Raw genomic sequence first — 19,309 nt, 5'->3', positions numbered from 1 at the left:
CCATGAAAGAGATTCCCTACCTTGAATACTGATGAATGGTGAAATGGTGTATATAGGGAATGAGCTGCCCATAGCACAGTGGGATGTCTCACTCTACATTGCTTTCATGTGAGTGACATGTAAAATGGGTTATCCTTAAATACATAATGAATACTAATCCATATTTGACCTGCTTGCATGTATTTAATAGACATATACACAATGTTGCCAGCTTGACTAATTATTTATTATTCTTATGGATTTTAATTTTAATATGCTTTGTGAATTTATGTCTGTGTTGATGTTTGTGGTTTGGATGAAAAACAAGCTATTTGTGATTATCAAACACTCCTTAGAGTTCAGTATGCTCTCACTATTAAAAGGTTTTTGATGAGCTATGGAGAGTTCCTCCACCTAGTGGCAGTGCAGGGGACAGCAGTCCAGCCTACAATCACACACACAACCCCACTCAATACACTTTACCTGTGTTTTCCCCATAATGAAATATTTAATTATAATCATATGTGTTTGCATAACAGATGCACATGTCTTTAGTGACATGCAGTATTTGCTCACTGTAATGCTTGTGCTCAAAGCAAGACCTATCCATGATTTTTTTTTAAACAGAATGTTTATTCTTTTCACATTAAATGCTACAAGAAGTGCACTACATCAACAGTAGCATGAATTCTTCTAAATCCTCTTGTTTTCCCAACCTCTTTGCTTGTAACAAGTACATTAGCAAAACATAAAAATATAAAAAATAAATAAATAAATATGCATGCTTATAAATACAATATACATATAGTTTAACAATGAATAATATATAATAAAGTAAAAAAGGTGCCTGCAATAAATCCAAAGGTATTTCACAAGCTCAGACAAACTTCACAATCTGTCATAAATCATCCAAGTGGTCTCCTCGTATCAGTACATTCCTCAAGTCACCATGTTTCACAAAATATATGAAAGGTCCCCAAATCTATTCATACAAATTCAGTTTACCTCTGAGTATATGCAATTTGTTCCATCGACATACAATGAATCATATTCTTTATGCAAGCCCCCATACTAGGTTCTTGTTAGGACTTTATTGGAAGAAAACAAAAAGCGATTTGCTTGCAGATTGCACATATTAATGAATTTGAATTCCTCCATCCTCCAAGGAAGATCAAGGAGGATACAGCTTCAAAATAATAACCTTAGGTTCCAAGGGTATCCTTACAGACATAATTTTACCAGTTATACAAATCACCTCCCCCCAAAAAGTTCTTATCTTGTTGCATTCCCATATGCACTGTATAAACGTTCCTTGTAGAAGGTTACACTTCAAACAAAGGTCTGGGATATTATCATTGACTGGGTATTTCGACTGCTGTCAAGTAAGTGCGCATCAACCACTTGTACAGAAGAAGTTTTGGGCTAGTATTGGCTGATTGTGCTTGGGCTTCTGTACAGTTGATATTTCTACATTTAGATCCCCCTTCCAAATCTCAAGTGTTGATTCTGAGGTTACTGTGGAACCTGATGCAAGCCAATTATACATCAATGAAATGAAACCCTTGCCATTACAATTCCTATTCATTAACTTCTCCAAAGGTGAAAGTTCTGGTTTCAACAATGAGTGCTGCTTAGAGGAAATAAAACTTCTTAGTTGTAAATACTTGAAAAAGGGTTTCCTTGGGATGCTGTGTTGCTGCTAGTTGATAATTCCTCAAATGTCATTAAGATGTCCCCTGTGTAAAGATCCTGAATTTTCCCGGGTCCATTTTTTGCCCACAGTTGGAAGCCTGTATCAGATTTACTTGGTGCAAATGAAACATTTCTGCAGATTTGATTGAAACCAGATGGAAGGCCTGATATACACATGTATTTTTTCACATCAAACCACACCTTGATCATGTTGTTTAACATAGGGTTAAGGGTATGTTTCCTTAAATATTTCAGCCCAGCTGAGTGTAGATACAGATGTAAAGGGATGTTGACAGTACATGATTCCATATCCATCCAAACTGCGAAATCCGTTGAAAAGTAAAACATTATTGTTCTCAGATGTGCTGCCCAGTAATACCATTGGACGTTTGGGCATTTAATCCCCCCTCTATCAAATGGGAGATATATAAGTGAGAGACGAATTATAGGGTGCCTAGCATTCCATATGAACTTCGTGAAAAGTTTTCTCATCCTTGTAAATATACAGGTAGGTGGCAGCAGGGGAATCCAACAGTCTATAGACTGTGATATAGACTCCATGACAGGTACATAATTAATGGATCCAATTTTGTCTAATCATCGGGCAATGTTAATGCCAAGATAAGTGAAATTCTCTGAAAGTATTTAATTTAAGGGCATGTACACTTGGATTCTGTTCCTCTTCCTCATTGAGTATCATCATTTAAGATTTTGATGCATTTATTTTATAACCTGAGATCTTCCTAAAAAGTCTAATGAGTTAAAATAGAGAAGGGATAGAGGAATCTAATCTTTTTAAAAACAAAATGACATCATCTGCAAAAAGTGAGATTTTGTTGTCTGTGGTTCACATCTGAACTCCATGAATATGTTTGTGCATTCTGACTGCTATTGCCAGGATAAATAAAAGTGGTGATAAAGGGAGCCTTGAGGGCAACCCCTGCTTATTTTAAAAGCCTTAGATACCACATTGTTTGTTAGCACCTCTGCTGACAGTTGTGCATAATATACCTTTGTCTAATTTCAAAACTTCTCTCCAAAACAGGTGATGATGTTAAACAGATATGGCCATTTGACTCTATTAAAGGCCTTCTCTGCATCAATTGAAAGAAGTGCTGTGTCTGGTGCCCCTTGCTGGCTATATAATATATTTAGTACCCTTCTGACACTGTGGGAGCCTTGTGTTCCAAATATAAAACTGTTCTGGTCTTTCCCCACCATAGAAGGGAGTATACCCTCCAATCTTCTCACTATAACTTTGCAGTGGATCATTGTATCAGAATTCAGTAAGCTGATATGGTGCGAATTTATTAAGGCCTCTCTCATTGAGGGTGGAAGAACCCCATAAGATTCTTTAAACATTTCATTTAGAAGGTTGATTGTATGTCTAAATTGTTAGTGTCTTCTGAGCAGTAAAGATTTTCATAATAATGTCTAAATGCTCCATTAATTTCCACTGGGTCCGCTATCTTTTTTCCTTCATCATCCTCAATGTAAGTTATTACTCTCTCTGCTTCTTGCTGTTTAATTCACCAAACAAGAAGTTTACCAGGTTTGTCTCCTTGGTCATAGTACAGATATTTGAGTCTCAGCATATTGGCAACGGCCTCATTGGCAGATAGCCTGTTATACTCAGAACAAAGTGATAGCAGTTCCCTATTTGCATCTGTCATATCCTGGCTGGAATATTTTTCTCTGCAATGTTTTAATCTTAGACTCTAACAAGATTATTCTTTCCTTGGCTTGTTTAGTCTGTTTGCTTGTAAAACTGAGAATTTATCCTCTAATATATGCTTTGAATGCTTCCTACCTGTTACATGTGGAAGTCTGAGTGGTGTGTATCTTAAAATATAGGTCAATTTATTGGCCTAGATATTCTTCAAACTTTGGATCCTTGAGCCAGAAAGTTTGGAATCTCCATTTAGGAGGAACATGTACCAGCTTTCTTCCTATGTAAATTAACAACACAGCCCCATGGTCTGAGAGAACTATGTTATTATAATGACATCCTTCAATTTTTGAAAGAAGTTCAGCAGAGATTAAAAAATAGTTGATCCTTGAATAGGTTTGATGTGTGCCAGAGAGCAGAGAGTATTCACTAGTGTTTGGGTTTAGATGCTGCGAAATGTCTTAGATGAAGCACTATGTGATTTTCCTGGTTTGCACATTAGTAACATCCAGACCAGAAGATCTGCATATGCACTAGCATTTAGACATATATTCAAGCTGCGAAGAGGGAATAACTTGGAACTATTTAACCCCTCCCTGAACCTGTCCAGCGTGAATGTGCTTGGACTACCTCTAATCTGTAAAGTATAAATCCCTTCAGCTATCAGTGAAGTAAGTCAGTTTGAGTTTCCTTAACCACTGCTTATGTTGCTCTTATATAGATGTCAATCCACTCCATACTTATCTTAGTCATCAAATTTCCTCTTCCTCTAATAATAATAATAATAATAATAATAATAATAATAATAATAATAATAATGATAATAATGAAGACAGATAAGCCCAAAACATGAAATAAAAATAGCATGTTATGTGACAACTCAGTAATTACAGGACAGACTGTTTTTCAAGTGAAGATGTCATGTGATAAACAGAGTAGTACTCTCAATATATGTCAACTGAAAATTCTTAGGTTACCTACATCACTGTTATCACATTGATTACTGGCATACCTTACTGTAAGGATATTAGCAATGGGCGAGAAAAGGTCCCTCTAGCAAAAAAGAGAGCAAAAAGAAAGTCCTTCTCCTGTGTCTAGTCTCCTATTCCAGCGACATAGTTGCTGACTGCTACTGGCGAGTCGAAGGTCTAAGTGGTCTCTCCGTAAGTCAAGAAAAGTCTGGCTGGAAATAGGATCCGATGCTTGGCGATGCCTTTCTCTTTTAGTTTTTGCCGTATGCCGTCAAAGCCCCTTTGTTGTTTGTAGACTTCAGCCGACAGGTCTTGGTGGAATCTGATAACACTGTCCTTGTACATTACCTGGCCTTTCAATCTTGCTGCCCTCAAGACCCTTTCTTTATCTCTGTAGATGAGAAACTTCACAATAAAGGTCTGCAGTGATTTAGAGGTGTGTTTTTGGCCGGTGATACGGTGAGCTTGCTCCACTGCAGGCACGGATATGTTGAGAGTTTCTGAGACCCATTTTTCAATAAAGGCACTGTAGTCTGTCCTCTCTTACTTTTCTGGTATGGCTGTTATTCTCAAGTTGTTACGCCTCATTCTATACTCTAGGTCATCTGTTTTGGACACCAATAACTTTATCTTGGCCTCCAAGTCTTTAACATTTGTCTGCAGATTGTTGATCGTATCCTCTGAGGAGGAAATGCGTTCTTCAGCCTTGTTCAAGTGGCCAGTGTGTTCCCTCATATTGACCTCAATAGCTTTAAGTACCCCATCAATTTTCTGATAAATGTCCTGTTTGAGGGACTTGATAGCTTTCATGATGTCTGTATCTGGCACTTTCTGTTCGTGTTCATTATGCGCGTCGTTAGCTAGCATGCTGCCTCTATCATCTAGTACCAAGTCTTGCAAATTTTCATCATTAGCTATTAGTAGCTCTGTCCTTTTTTCCAGTCTTCGGCATATTTGTTTCCTCAAAACTTGAAATTAGTTTAGTACAACGATTCAGGGTGGTTAAATACGAATTATCAGATAGTTAGCGATGGAGCAGGAGAGTACGGCCCTGATCAGACAGAGCGCTTTTTGCAGGTTGCAAAACATGAAGCACACTGCCTTTTTTTGTTAAAGCCTACAATTTTAAAAGAGCAGCTTGCTGCATCTTTGCAAACATTGTTGCTAGGCAACCTCTGAATCACCTGTCCTTGTCCTAACCTGCTTATTTTGTCGTGAAGTAAACTCACAGATCTGTACCTTTTATTTGTTTAGTTATGGATCATGGTAACTACGGTTGGTAAAATCATATAGCTTCAGGTATCCAGCAACAGCCACCTCTAGTTTAGTCCTCCATGATTGTTGTCTCCACTTGTTATCGTCACCACCACCACAGAGGGCCCACCTCTCAATTAATCCCATTGGACAATGGAAAAAAAGCAAATGATGTCAACTCAAGGTGTTCAGGGTGCTCCTGTAAAAACATGAGGTGTATAGAGAAAAATGTGAAACGCAAAAGCAGCGAGCAAAAGGCTTCACTCTCATTGAAAACAATTACAAATAAAACACCCCAGGCCGCTAAAAAGCGCTCTGTCTGATCGGGGCCTATGTTTGTTCATTCACACCACCATCCAGAAGTCTCGTCCAAAATGGGCAGTTCCATATCCAGGATTTAAGTGTTTATAGATGAACTCATGTCATGCTGTGCTGTTGGAGGCCAGTTGTAATGCAGAGCTATATTTAAACTTCCCCTGGGGTGCCATTAAATCATGTAATTTCTTCGTCAGGCCTGGCTGACCTCATTTTAATACCCACATCAGACGGCATTAAGAAAAAACATTAAAAAGAGGAATATTGAATTTTGTATCTACTGTGCTATCTTACACTTACATTTTACATTTCATCCCTTACTCAGACATGCTTGTCATGTTAGACTTTAAATAAGCATGCCAGCAGAATAAGCTCAGATTCCTTACATCTGGGTAGTGGAATGGCAGGAGCGGGATATTACAGTATGTATGATTGAGTGCATATGATTGTGTCTTTGTTTGCATCAGCTGCTGGGAGGGAGACTTGAAAGCGTCGCTATATAGTTCTGCAAAATGCTCAATCCATTTGGACCACCAGGAGAAATGGGAACATCATAAAAGGTTGATGCATAAAATGGCTGAATTGTTCTTTTTTTGCTATGCCAGGGGTTAGGAATACAGAATGTGTTTTTCACTCAGCTAAATAGGGTATAAAAGTTTAATTGTGTTTCTCTGTATTTTTTGGATGGAAGGAGGAACAGACTGAAATATCACTTTGTATTAGAGGTTTATAGACCATAAAATTCAATTTAGCTTTAGTTTTTGTTGCAGAGAAGTGAGGTTATGTTTGACAGCATGGGCTATTAATGCTGTGGACTCACTATACAAATTTCTTCAATTAGTCCCATGTGACCGTAGAAACCCTAGTCTGTTAGACTCCTGCAGCTGCAGCACTCCTAACCTTGAGTGGGTGTTCACATCCACAGGGGATGGAAGACTCCCCTGTTCTCTTCAGAAGCAAGCGGGAGAGAGGGGAAAAGACAGATTCAGAGACAGATATTTATAGAGAGAGTGGGAGAAAGTGAGATTGTGGCTTGAAAGGTTAAAGTAAGAGGGAGCTGCAGAATGACAGAGAAGGGGAATGACAGAGTTGTCGGGTGAAACAGGGAGATGGTAAAGAATAAAGATGAAGCAAGAAGATTTAGAAATGGATGATGCTTCAGACATCACCAGAGGCTGCGTGGACCCGGCTGTAAATTTCTGAGTCTCTGTAGATCAGGCAGGCACTTTACTGTCTGTGTTGACCCTAATTAAGTCCTGCAGATATTGTAAATGAGTCATTGAAAGGCTAGAGGGAATATCTTGGTAGGGTATGTCATGTATTTACGTCCACTGTTTCCCCACTGTCTCATCCCCTCCTCCAAGCTCCCCTGTTCTCAGTCTATAATCTTTACTTTGCTATGCCTATCCTAAAAGCAGATTGTTAATGCCATGAGAGACTTTGAAATATTTATATACTGCAGAAATAATATAGGTAGCTGAATTTATTAGCATTGTCAGCTGAAGTGAATTGCGCTTTGCTGAAGTGTTGTGAATTAATGTTGAATAGCTCATACATAAGTCAGAATGTGAACTCAAAGCCTTAATATTCCCATCTGGGTAGAATTATGTCACTAAGCAAACAGCTAAACCAGTAAATCACCTCCTCTGAAGTCAAATTTACCCAAATCTCTTTTTTTACTACTCTGACAACTGAAGCAACCATTTGTTCCAGGCACCCAGGAAGCTACTGGCCTTATGACATCGAATCTCTGCAAGGCTCCAGACTCCCAGTGTGCCGCCCTCCCAGCTGTAATTACTGTTTCCTATCTGCCGGGATTGTCCCGACCAGGCCCACCGAGACTCTGCACTAAATCTCCTTCATGTCGTCAGTCAGCATCCAGATAGGTAAGCTGGACAGCCCCAAAATGCAGGGCCTCCTTGAAGTGAGGTCCTCTCCAGGGTGGTTGATGTATGTTCTGACATGGGCTTATTTTAACGGACGGTCTCTCCTCCCACACCGGGCTGTTCTAAAGTCATTGTCACATCGGGCAAATGTGTCTGGGAGGATAGATGAGAGTCTGCTGTGTTCAGGATAGGGAGGAGAAAATGTTGTCTTGTCGACACGCTGATGAGACACACAGTGTGCTGCTATTTTCCTGCTGTAAAAGGAAGGAGTAGTTTATATGGCCTGGGCTGTCAAGAAACGAAATAAATGAGGATATATGGAGGGAGGTGTTAGTTACAACTCAGATGTTCAGCATTGTACTTTTCTATGTGTGTTTTGTGAGAGAAGGCACTGAACATATATTAAAATTAGTTTGACCAATAATTCATTTGTTGAGAAGACATGGTGGAAACAGCAACAGTTCATTTAGTTTCAGGAAGAACAATAAAACCCTCTCCTGAAAAATTATAATAATTCATGGGAGTCTTGGAAAAAGTGAGAAATAAGAACAAAGGAGAAAAGAGAGCTCAGAGCATCAACACAATGTCTATGATTGATGGGTATGTGGATGTTTCACTTTCCATTTGTTGCCAGTTACTTAATATAACAAGCATTCAATCTGGTTTTGATGTACAGGGCTGATTGACTGAGAGCACTGCTGAATTTTAGTAGCATACGTTTCAGTTGATTGTTATGAGGATGTTTCGGGGCTTTGTTCTTCCTGTATGTTGAAAAAATCTTTTTACCGGACATGAATTAGACTGAGATGTAAAACATTTCATTGAGCTTTGTTGCAGGCTGAGAGGGCCTAATGATGAAAGGAGTGGCTTTAGATTAAAATATTGATTTGTTTTTATGTTGTTGTCCAAAAATAAATTAAACACTTTTTCAATCAATGCATGGCTTTTGGAACTAAGATTACATAATCAGACTCAGTGGAACAAGTTGGAAGGCAGCTTTGCAACACACCACAATTATATGTATAGATAATGAAAGTGACACTGCACATAATAGGCAAAACATATCAACAATGACAAAGAATGTACAGTAAAACTTATTATACTCAGTCATTCACAACCCTGCATATCAGCATGTCAGTTCAGAAGAAAAGGGGGACCAGTTGTGCTTTGAGCTGGTCTTCCATGCCATCAAATTTGCATTGGTACGAAAAGTGAAACAGAAATAAAAAGAGCAAGAGAGACAGATAGCTGAAGGGGCTTTTTTTTTTGAAAGCCTGCTTAGTTGAGCACAGTTATTATGAGAGTATCAATCCACATTACGACACACTGCTGTTCCACTCATTTACAACACGCTGCCAGTCCTCAAATGGGAATATCACAGTTACTGTATTTAAAAGTCACATTCAATATTTGTTATTCTTTTAGCTTCTGCTGGAGATGAATGTTAATAAGCCTTATAAGCCATGCAGAGCTTTGACTCCTTGTCACTGCACTGCAGGTTTTATCCTGGCTTCTGTGAACACATGGCGAGAGCCTGACACTCATGCCTCTTATTTTCTTAAAACTGGTTGCAAATGCAGTGGGTAGTGCAAACTGGGGGTACATTTGCACAAACAAATAATTACTGCAATTTCTGAAATGTGGAGCAGGATGAATGTATTATCAGCAGGTGGAGTTCTGGAGGATTTCAATAATGACCAATCACATCAGCTTCTCATTTTCTTTAAAAAGCACAGATTTTTTTCTTTCTTCGAGGCTTGTGCTCTTGTGTCTACAGTTTGCTTCACTCTCTCACTTTGGAAACGTCCCAGAGAAGAACGGGTCGATAGAGGAAACTCCCAGAGCAAAGAAGGAAGTTAATGGTTCACTTTCACCCCATGAAAGAGGGATCAATAAAACAAACGGATGCATTTAACACAGTATTTGTCAAATGTATGGCATGTCCTTTGAAAATAAAACATCATGGTTAGTGTAGTAAGTGTTGGCTTGTTGCTATTAATTTATGATGTAACTTCACCTGTTAATGTTTTCTGCACAGCTTCAACTTTCAGACACACCATGGACAAAAAACCCCATAACACTCAGCTCCCACTGATCACGTCACTCCTCAGTGGTTTACAATGGTTCATGTCACAGCTACAGTAGAACAAACTCACACCATTAGGTGACTTTTTCGAAATCTTGACTCTGATTTGGTGCTAAAAGCTGGAGTGCTAAAACCTCACAATTTTATTGTGTATTGGCCCACTTCATGCTCAGACTTGAGAAATTGCATTCCTGCAGTGTGTCTGCTCATGTTACCATCACTCTGGGTAGCCACCAGACAGCCACACACATATTTTGTGGTTGAAGGTGCTGGTGGCCAATATTGTGTACTGATACTCCATATATGATGCACTTATTTAGCCATTTTAATGCCAAAAACAGTATTATAGACTACAACTCCCTTATTAAAACCATACAAATGAAATTCATTTAAGATTAGAGCCTATTTCGAACTGTCCCCACCTATTCAGTGGTAAGAAAAAAACTGTGACCGAGAAGTATGATTGGCTTGTCTTTGATGTTAAATTAATTTAGCAAAAACATTACTGAACAATCTAATGAATTTTCCAGTAATGAAAAGCCTGCAGCCTGCAAGTCTCAGCCTGCAGTTGAAAAGGAAAAAGAGACATGAGAATGATGGCGGCTGGCTGTGACACTGGTGGCAACAGGCCTGTGAGTCTGGAGGCAATGAGGGGAGGTTGCGTGCAGGCGGAGGGTGGGGAAAAGAGGAGGTGAGTGACTGATGGGCAATTGTCAACCCTCCTCCTATAGTAAATGTTGTGGGGGGACAAGTATGGCTCGCTAATTGGGGCGAGATGTAAAAGTCCCTGTCACTCATCATCATCTTCACTAATATGTTTGGAGGCAAAAGCCAGCTGAAGCACTGAAGTGAATGATTAGTCACAAAACAGAAAACATCTTTTCTGGACGTAGCTCTTGTACTGATAAGATTGGTACCACACTGTGCCGCTGAACACAAAGCTGTCCGCTTTAATTATTGAACATCTGTACATTTAATTTGCAAGGCAATTTCGGAGAGAGACCCTGGGAGACAAAGCCTTGGACTGATATTTTCTTCCTCTTTTGCACAATCCATCTAACTGTGAATCACTCCTGTATAGCAATATCATGGATTATCATGATGGTCGTAATAGAGTACAGGTCTTGGCCTTCCAGCATCTATTTTTCTCTGACCTTGATTTGTTCCTTTCTTTCAGAACTCTTCATGTGACATCCTGAGGGAAATAACGCCAAAGAGATGGGGAGCGGGATGCGGCCTCTGGAATTTACTGTGAAATTAATGGAAGACACGTTATTCCAGTGAGCTGCTTAGCCAGTGTGAAAAACAGATAGTGACAGCGATAACAAAGCAGGTAATGAAATAGTGAGTGTCTTCTTACTGTTGTATGTTATTACCTATTTTCTTTACTTTACTGTAATCATCCCTGACCAGAAGAGTGTGGCTGTTTCAGTTGATAGTAATAATTGTATACATGTTAAAAGGCTTCTGTTGATTTAATTTTCCATAATATATTATTTTAGTTCTCCCACAAATTAAACATTGATTTTAATTTGTTCCAAAACTGAACTCTAACAGGTATAATAGAGCTTAATTCACTATATAATTAGATTAATATGCTACCAAAATTTCCCAGTCTCTTTTTAAATGTCTGTTAAATACTAGTAGTTGGCAGTGTCTCTTCTTGGTAATTCCCTCTCTTGAATCTAACGATCCGAACAAAGTGAACCAGTATTATGGTCTAATTTGAGTGGCTTTTAAAACCTGCTAAGATCTCATTTCCATAACCCTCTAACTGGGAAAACAACAGCAATTAGGGGACTGGTATTAGCATGAAGTGACACCCCTGAGCTGCAGTCATGCAGCAGGTGGGTAATTGGCCCTGAGCTGTACAGTGAACACTCTGTGGGACTGTCCTTGTCTCGTGATGGGGACACCATCCGCTCCACGGGGTGGACTTATCAGCTCGCTGCCCTCTGAGCCAGATGCAGCATTTCATAATTAACCAAGTGAGACGAGCAGGGTCAGAGAGAGACGCCGCAGTTCTGTACAGTAACTAGCTCTGCAGAAGTTTTCTCTTGCTCTCTTTTATGAGATGTATAGTATGTAGATTATTTGCATGCAGACAGTGTGTTACTGACAAAGCCAGAGAATGAAACTGGACTCCAGAGGCCTCCCTGGTGTTAATTGAGGTGTAATGTGATTTGTTTTGCCGGCCCTTCCAGCAGCCCTTCCCAGTCCATTGAATCAGATCCCCTGTGATTACTCTCTAATGGCCTCAGTTACATCTGGGTGCTTTAAACAACCCACAACTGCAAATGATAAGGTTAATGTCGCAATGACACTATGCAAAGTGAATAACCATTTAACCACTCTGTCTTTGCAGCACCGCTGTGGTGTATTTAAGAGAACTGTCCTTAAACACAAAGACTGTGTTTGAGCAGATGCAAAGCCAAAAGGGCTCATGCTGGTGCAATACCACTGAGGTGGGTGGGGTGTTTTAGGTGAATTTATATATATGCAGATCAAGTTGCACAATGGATTTTTCTAGTTGGTTTGGCATGAAACGCTGCTTTTGTTTTCACCTGCCCTAACCATCTCTTGTTATCACAAATGCATAATGGAAAGAGAAAATGAGCAACCAACAAAGAGATACAGTTAGCAGAAGCGCACACACAGACCTTTACTTGTAGAACATACACTGCAAGAATCTTGTCTTTCCGTTAATTAAATGCTGGTAGCCATCATTCAGCACTATATGCTGAAAATAATTACGCAATTTAGCAAAGTGACTTGGAAGAGTCTGTAGATATCAGGAGGACTTAAGTCTAGTATAATGTGCCTTTTGATACTCAAAGCACTGAAGAAATTAGTCAGAAAAAGTCAATATTCATGTCTCTTTGCAAAGGTAAGGACACATTTTTTGTTAATCTACAAACATCATTGTGTTCATTTGATTTGGAACTACTTCTTACCAAATCCCACCTGCCATATCTAGATCTGTGACTTATTTTGAGTAACTTTGTCATTGTATCTGGAAAGGCACATTGCTATTGAAATTTTCAAATGTATATTTTTGGATCTTTCATAGCCACAAAAAAAAGCCTCTGAGCCATGCTAAACAGTGAGCAACAGTCAATATCTTCATACCTCAGCAAATCATACTAAAACCATCAAGGTGGATAGATCACACTCTGCTTACAGTGAGCACAAAACAGAAATTCTATAGTGTTTTTGTGAACTGCCCCTTTAATGGTGTAATCAGTAACCTCGTCATTCAAAGACACAGGTGTTAGAATGGAGAGCGTGACTTATATTTGACTGTGTCAAATAATTTGCTTCAGTATCATATTCAGTAGTGAAAACATGCAACAATGGGATTTTCTTTTCTATTATGAAAGGAAAGGGGCTAGCAGGTGCAGGTCTGTGGGGAACATATTTATTTATTATAGGAAGCCGTGTGTTGATGTGCGGCGCTATACCCGACTAAACCGATCATTCTTGAGTGACCTTTCTGCATTGGTGCCACTGCACTGCAGTTCATGAATGTTTAATGGAAATGCTGGCTGTTTTGGGCCTGCCAAGCCGGGTTTGCTGCCTGACAGAAACATACTAACTCAAAGGCAGAGTGGAGGTTAAAAACGGTGGGTGCTACAAACAAAGGACACCAGACACCACCTTTGACAAGTAAACAACACCCCTCAGACCCACAGAAAGCAGGTGAGTATCAAATGAGGGAGCTATGCAATTATGCAAACAAAGACACACACGCACACAAATATCGACTCTCTCACACACTCACACATTTTGATCTCTCTTTATATTGGATGTCTGGTCCTGTTCAGCCCTTACAGACATTGTGACCCACATGTTTTGCTGCAGCAACCAGAGATTAATTAATGCTTATTAAATTTGATAGATAGATAGATACATAGATAGATAGATAGATAGACTGATAAATAATAAGCTCAGGCACATTGAAAAAGCTTGGTTGGGGACTAAGTAGAGGATGAAAGGAGAAGTTGGTAAAGAGAACAGGAACAACAAGATGTACTGCTGCTGAGGTGTCGTTGCGACAATGTCTTCTTTACAGTCTTGCCCACAACCTGCATCCCCTGACACCTCTTCTGTCTCTTCGAATTTTCTATCTACCACCATGTACTCTCTCTAGTCACGAAACACTTTGAAATAAGTAAAAAAAGAAGACAATAGCAAGAAGCAGTGTGCAGAAAGAAGCCATAATATTAAAAGAAGACGGAAGAGATAATTGGGTTCAAGAGTGAAATGAGATTGTACATGAAATAGTGGGGAAATGTGTAGAGGAGAGATGCCGGTTTGGCAGGCAGGCAGTAATGCAGATAGCAATTACCTAATTTATTTTTTAAAAAGCCCACAACATGTCCCTGAAACAAAACCTCCACTGGTTTGCTGATGCCATGTTTGACTATAAAGGCACAAACAACATCAAATCAAATCAAAGTCTTTTACTCTCTGTTTGCAAGATAAACACAATCAGCTTCTTATATCTGTCTGACAGCATCCCACTCTTCCAGCTTTATGGAGGAGACAGCACAAAGGGAATACTAGTCAAATGTGTCATGAAGTGTGAGTGTGTGTATGTGTGTGAGAGAGAGAGAGAGAGACTAAGACTTCCTTCAGCACCATCGAATTGTCGGGAAACTTTTTACTCCAGCAAAGTCTTAACATTTTACCGCCAGGGTGGCAGATAATCAGCTGTGAGTTGAAATCTTAGGAAAAGAACAAGCAGATGAGTCAGCTGCACTAACAGAGTGGACGGCATATGAATATGATTTCAATAAAAACTCTCTACTTTAGAACTCCTACATATTCAGTGAGTCCAACTTTGGTCACTCAGTTTGACAAGCTTGCCACCACATGCATATTATATATCTAATTAAATAATGGGAAACAATGAAAAGAGGAATACGATTCACAAGGTCGGGTGCAGCTCTCTTTGTGTTTTTCAATCAGTTTTTTTTCCTTGATTATATAAATTATGCACATTGTGAAAAGTATTGTTCTCTAATTATTATTTCTACTTTTAAACTTGCATAAACCTTAAATCACCTCAATGACACCTCACTACTTAAAGATTCCCACTTCACCTTGAGGCGTCTCTTTAAATTTCCATTGGTTGGTAGTTGAGAGAAGCACTGAAGAGGGAAATAGATGATAGAGGCCTTTCTGTCTGGGCCAGGGCTGTGATGCAGAGAGCTGGTCTCATTGATAATGCATCAGGAGAAGAAATCCATCAGGACCACATCCATTTAATGCATGAAGCAGACATTTATGTATGAAAGTGCACGTGGCCTCTTGCTCTGAACCTGTGGCCAGGCTAAGTGGGGGCTGTCCTCTCCAGGTTGTCACCGAGTACAGTAGCTCAGGTCTCAGGGACACAGCGGCTCCCCCAGAGATCACTCCTGCCCAGTTCCAGACAAAAGGATGAAACATTCATGAGGTTTCCTTTTCGACAATGCCAGATCCAACATTGGTTACGGTGGCCTCCACACCTCTTCTTCCTCACTCCTCTTCACTCCCCCCCTCCCCACCCTCGCACACATCATCATATCTGTCGTACCACTTGATAGAGCTTTCAGGTGAAAACATAAACCCGGTGTGGAGTGATTACCAAATGTGCTCTTGCGGAGGAAGGACTGGCATTTCTCTCTCTTTGTTGTGCATCTGACCTTTGAAAATATCACAGATTAAATCTTTAATTATTTATGAAGGCTAGTGGTGGTGATGGGGGGAAGGGGGGGGGGGGGGGGGGTGTTGCCACATGTGATGGGGCATTCTTAATGTAAGAGAAAAGACCAATGTTTTGGTTGTTGTAGTAATCAGACCAGCATGTATAAGATGCCCAGTTTGCTATTTGTCCTTATCAGACATTTTTGTTTGAGGACAGTCTCTTTTGTGTGATCTGCACTTTCAGTGTGTAATCTGTCCTTTCAGATATTATGATGTAGAGTTTAAATTTTAATATTGGACTCAAGTAGGAACCTCTTCGCAACATGTGTTTCAGACTGTTTAGTGAACTTCAAAACAGCACCCCTCAGATCTTCCCAGCTCCACACATCACCTACCCTCCTGCTGTAAACATCCCTGACACATTCATTTTGAAATAATCAAATAATCATGATTCAAAAATATAATAGATAAACAAACAACAAAGAAAATAACTATGCTATATGGGAAAAAAGTAGTTCCCGGGAGAATGGTTTAACCAGTGTTTGATATGCAAATTCTCCTTTTCATTGGAACCAACAGTAAATGTCAGGAGGGGACACCAGGGAGGGGCTGAACATCTCAATTAAAGAGCGCTAACATGCATCATTCCAAACAACCCATGAAATGAAAGGCATCATTTAGATTGATCTACGGCATCAGTGAGAATAAATCAGAGCAGCAACCTAATAATGCAACACTCCAGGGTGCGTCTGAAAATTGCAGATAGGAATTCAGAACAGTATCTGCATAATGATGTTCCCCCCGATGAAATTGTTGATCAGTGTTTGGGAAATGGGTACTGTCGCTGTAAAATTGCTAAAGCTAAAATGTTTCTGTGGTGTACCACTGTAGGTGCTGTAATGGCTGAATCATGCTAAAAGTTTGTTTTCTTTGGTTCAAACTGTTGTTAAAGACAATGAAATGATTTGTGTGCACTCCCAATTAACCTTCTCTGGTGTTGGTGCCAGTTAAGCACTTTCAAGGAATTTGTAAATGTGCTCCTTGGCATACTCGGCCTATACTGTATATTGAGAAGGCATTTCAAGGTGGCTCTTGGCAAATTTTGTAATTCTGTGTTTTCCAAGTGTAGGAAACTGCTGACTGTCTGTCTATTGTTTTAGATTATCCATAACAGCCTGTGGTTAAAGTGATCACCTAATTAGCTAATATCCTAATGGTTCTGATTATGTTCAGACTTCTAACAAACTGCACCACAGATATTTTGGTGTCTTTGAGACCTCTTTTTTGAGGCATTAGAAAGCTACTTAGTTAAAAGAACGTACACTGGTTAGTAGTAGCGCTTACTTTCCTCATCCATTATGTTTTGTGTCTCAAAGTTAACACACAACCTCTCCCTTTCCCTCCATCAGCAAATGAATGTATGTTGGCATGGTCCCCTCACACAATTTGATGGGTGAAGGCTTTTCATGTCAGCTCAAGTTTTATAGATGGTTTCTATTTTGATCAGGTGCAGTCCAGAATAATTTGTCTTGCTACCCTAAAGGACACATCTTTGTACTCATTACTCTTGTGTCTAAAAATTGCCCACTTACAAGTAGGGAGACATTCTTTAAAAATTACTCAAGTGAACATAAATGTACTAACTTTCATCAATCAGAATCTGAATGTATTTGCCCGGTATGAAAAATGTACTGGGATTTATCTCTGTGACATCAATGCAGGAACATAGCAATAGCTCACAGTTTAATAAGACATATTTGTTTTTATTGTGTAGCAACAACAGGACCACAATTTTTCTAAAGCAGACAGTGCAAGTTCGACCATACATGTTTTTATCCAGTTTGTTCAGAAAGGCAGCATGTTTACTACAAATGTGGGAGAATACGTCTCACATCTAGATTTACATGTTCAACACAGAATTAATGTTGATAGCTAAGTGTTAGGCACACAGTATATGACAGTATCAAGGGGTTATATTAACAACCCCCACTGAGAATGACCTAATTAGCTGACCAAGGAGGGGGTGAGATGTTAGAAGGCCACGCCATGAGGGGTCATACCACTAATGTCACCTCAGATTGTTCTGTTTGCCTTGTTTTATGGACTGAGTACTCATGTAGAAATATTCTACATATTTTTGCGTCATTAGATGCTTTTTATTTTCCACTAGATCTACTGTGCATTGTGAACCACCCTTTACTGGTAACATTTTGATCAGACTTTTGCCTGGTCAGAACATTCTGTCTCACAGTACGATGCTGTTGTGGGGCATGACCACCAGTTCTGCTCAGACTGTAATCTGGGACAGTCTTGCTTGTTAAACTGCTCAACATATTCTCCAGCATCCAATGCAAATGCAAACGCAAGATGTTGAAGATTAAAAGAATTACTTGGAATTTGAAAAAAAAAGACTGCATTTAAGGCTTTAGATGACCCAGTTTCCAGGCATCCATCCAGTGGCTTAGTTGCTCTGGAGGCTTCTGAATATAGTGTTTGTGAATTCACTATGCAGTATGCAGTGTGTGTGTGTTTGTGCACATGTTTGTGAGTGTGTGTCAGTAGTCCTGCGCATGCACACATACATGCAAATGTTTTTGTGTGTGTGTGTGTGTTTCTTTTCTTGCTTATATGCAGTGTTTTATTTCGCTTGTGTTGTTTGGAACACATTCTTAGATCTCATCAAAAAACAGTGACCTAGATATAATTAACCCCCTCAAACCAGCAGAAAATTGTATTTAAAAGTAGCACAGCACCCATCAATCTGCTCTGCATGTCAGCACGGAGCAGCTCCCCATGTTAAAGTCGAGTTCCTAATAGAGGGAGATATCGTGGACTCCCTGCAGCATGTCGGGCTGGCAGTACACAAGGCAAGGGCTCAGAGAAATGTAGTAGACAGGTGATGGAATGAATAAGCTTGTCTTAAGGCAGTCTCCTGGCTGACAGGTACTCCACATGAAACACATGAATTCTAGAAAATAAGGGCTTCTGTTATTGCTAAAATGAATATCACTCACTGAATAGCAGAGAAACAATTAATGCCTTAAACCATGGCGTTCGCTTCTGTGGCAGCATGACACAGAAATGCTTGAGCGGGATTCGATTTTCATTTATTCTTGCTGAGCTAGAGGAATAACATAGCCACTTTCTAGGACATTATAAGGTGCAATTTTCCATTGGCTAAACAGTTCCCCTCGTCTCCTTTGAGCTAAATGAACCTACACGTCACACATGTCCCCTTAAAGAATCTTCACCAGTGCATAAGATCCTGATTACACTCTGCTATTAATCTAATAATCTGATTTAATTTGACTGTTCATTGTTCATGCATATCAATGTGGGAATACAGTTCATGTTCACAACCGTTTTCTTCAAAATGGAAGGGTGACTTATGGATGCTTTAGTTATTATGATGATAAGCAGACGTTAACCCATGTGTATTCTATCTGATCAGATCAGTCATTTTTAGTGTTCACTTTCTTCACATCCTCATGAGATTGATTTCCTCTGAAGACCTCTTAGAAGATCAAGATCCTCTTAGTAGCTCACGCATGTATCTGATTGCATAAATTACAAGTTAGATCAATTGTTTCTCACATGCTCACAGCATGTCATGAAGTGGATGCGTAGTCGTAAAAGGGAAAATTAATTCAAGGATATGAAATGTGGATTGATATGATTACAGGCAGAGATGTAATGCTACTTTGAAAAGGAAATTATCCACTGCACATAATGATTAATCATACTTAAGAAGGTTAAATTCACAGGATTT

At 39.5% G+C, this 19,309-nt stretch overlaps 1 protein-coding gene across 3 annotated transcripts in view; it reads left to right on the top strand.

The window, feature by feature from the left end:
- Positions 1–19,309, top strand: part of jag1b (jagged canonical Notch ligand 1b) — a 205,092-nt gene that overhangs the window by 5,026 nt on the left and 180,757 nt on the right. For 2 of the 3 annotated variants that reach the window (XM_044372955.1, XM_044372954.1), the window contains exons 3-4: positions 7,594–7,766; positions 11,030–11,185. The gene's annotated coding sequence lies outside the window, so the exon portion shown is untranslated. Of the gene's footprint in view, positions 1–7,593; positions 7,767–11,029; positions 11,197–19,309 lie in introns of all 3 variants that reach the window. The other variant, XM_044372956.1, reaches the window with a different exon arrangement.

This window comes from Thunnus albacares, chromosome 14 (assembly GCF_914725855.1).
Source record: "Thunnus albacares chromosome 14, fThuAlb1.1, whole genome shotgun sequence".
Taxonomy (NCBI): Eukaryota; Metazoa; Chordata; class Actinopteri; order Scombriformes; family Scombridae; genus Thunnus; species Thunnus albacares.
Note: the sequence above shows the minus strand (reverse complement) of the source record. Positions and strands in the feature narration are given on the sequence as shown.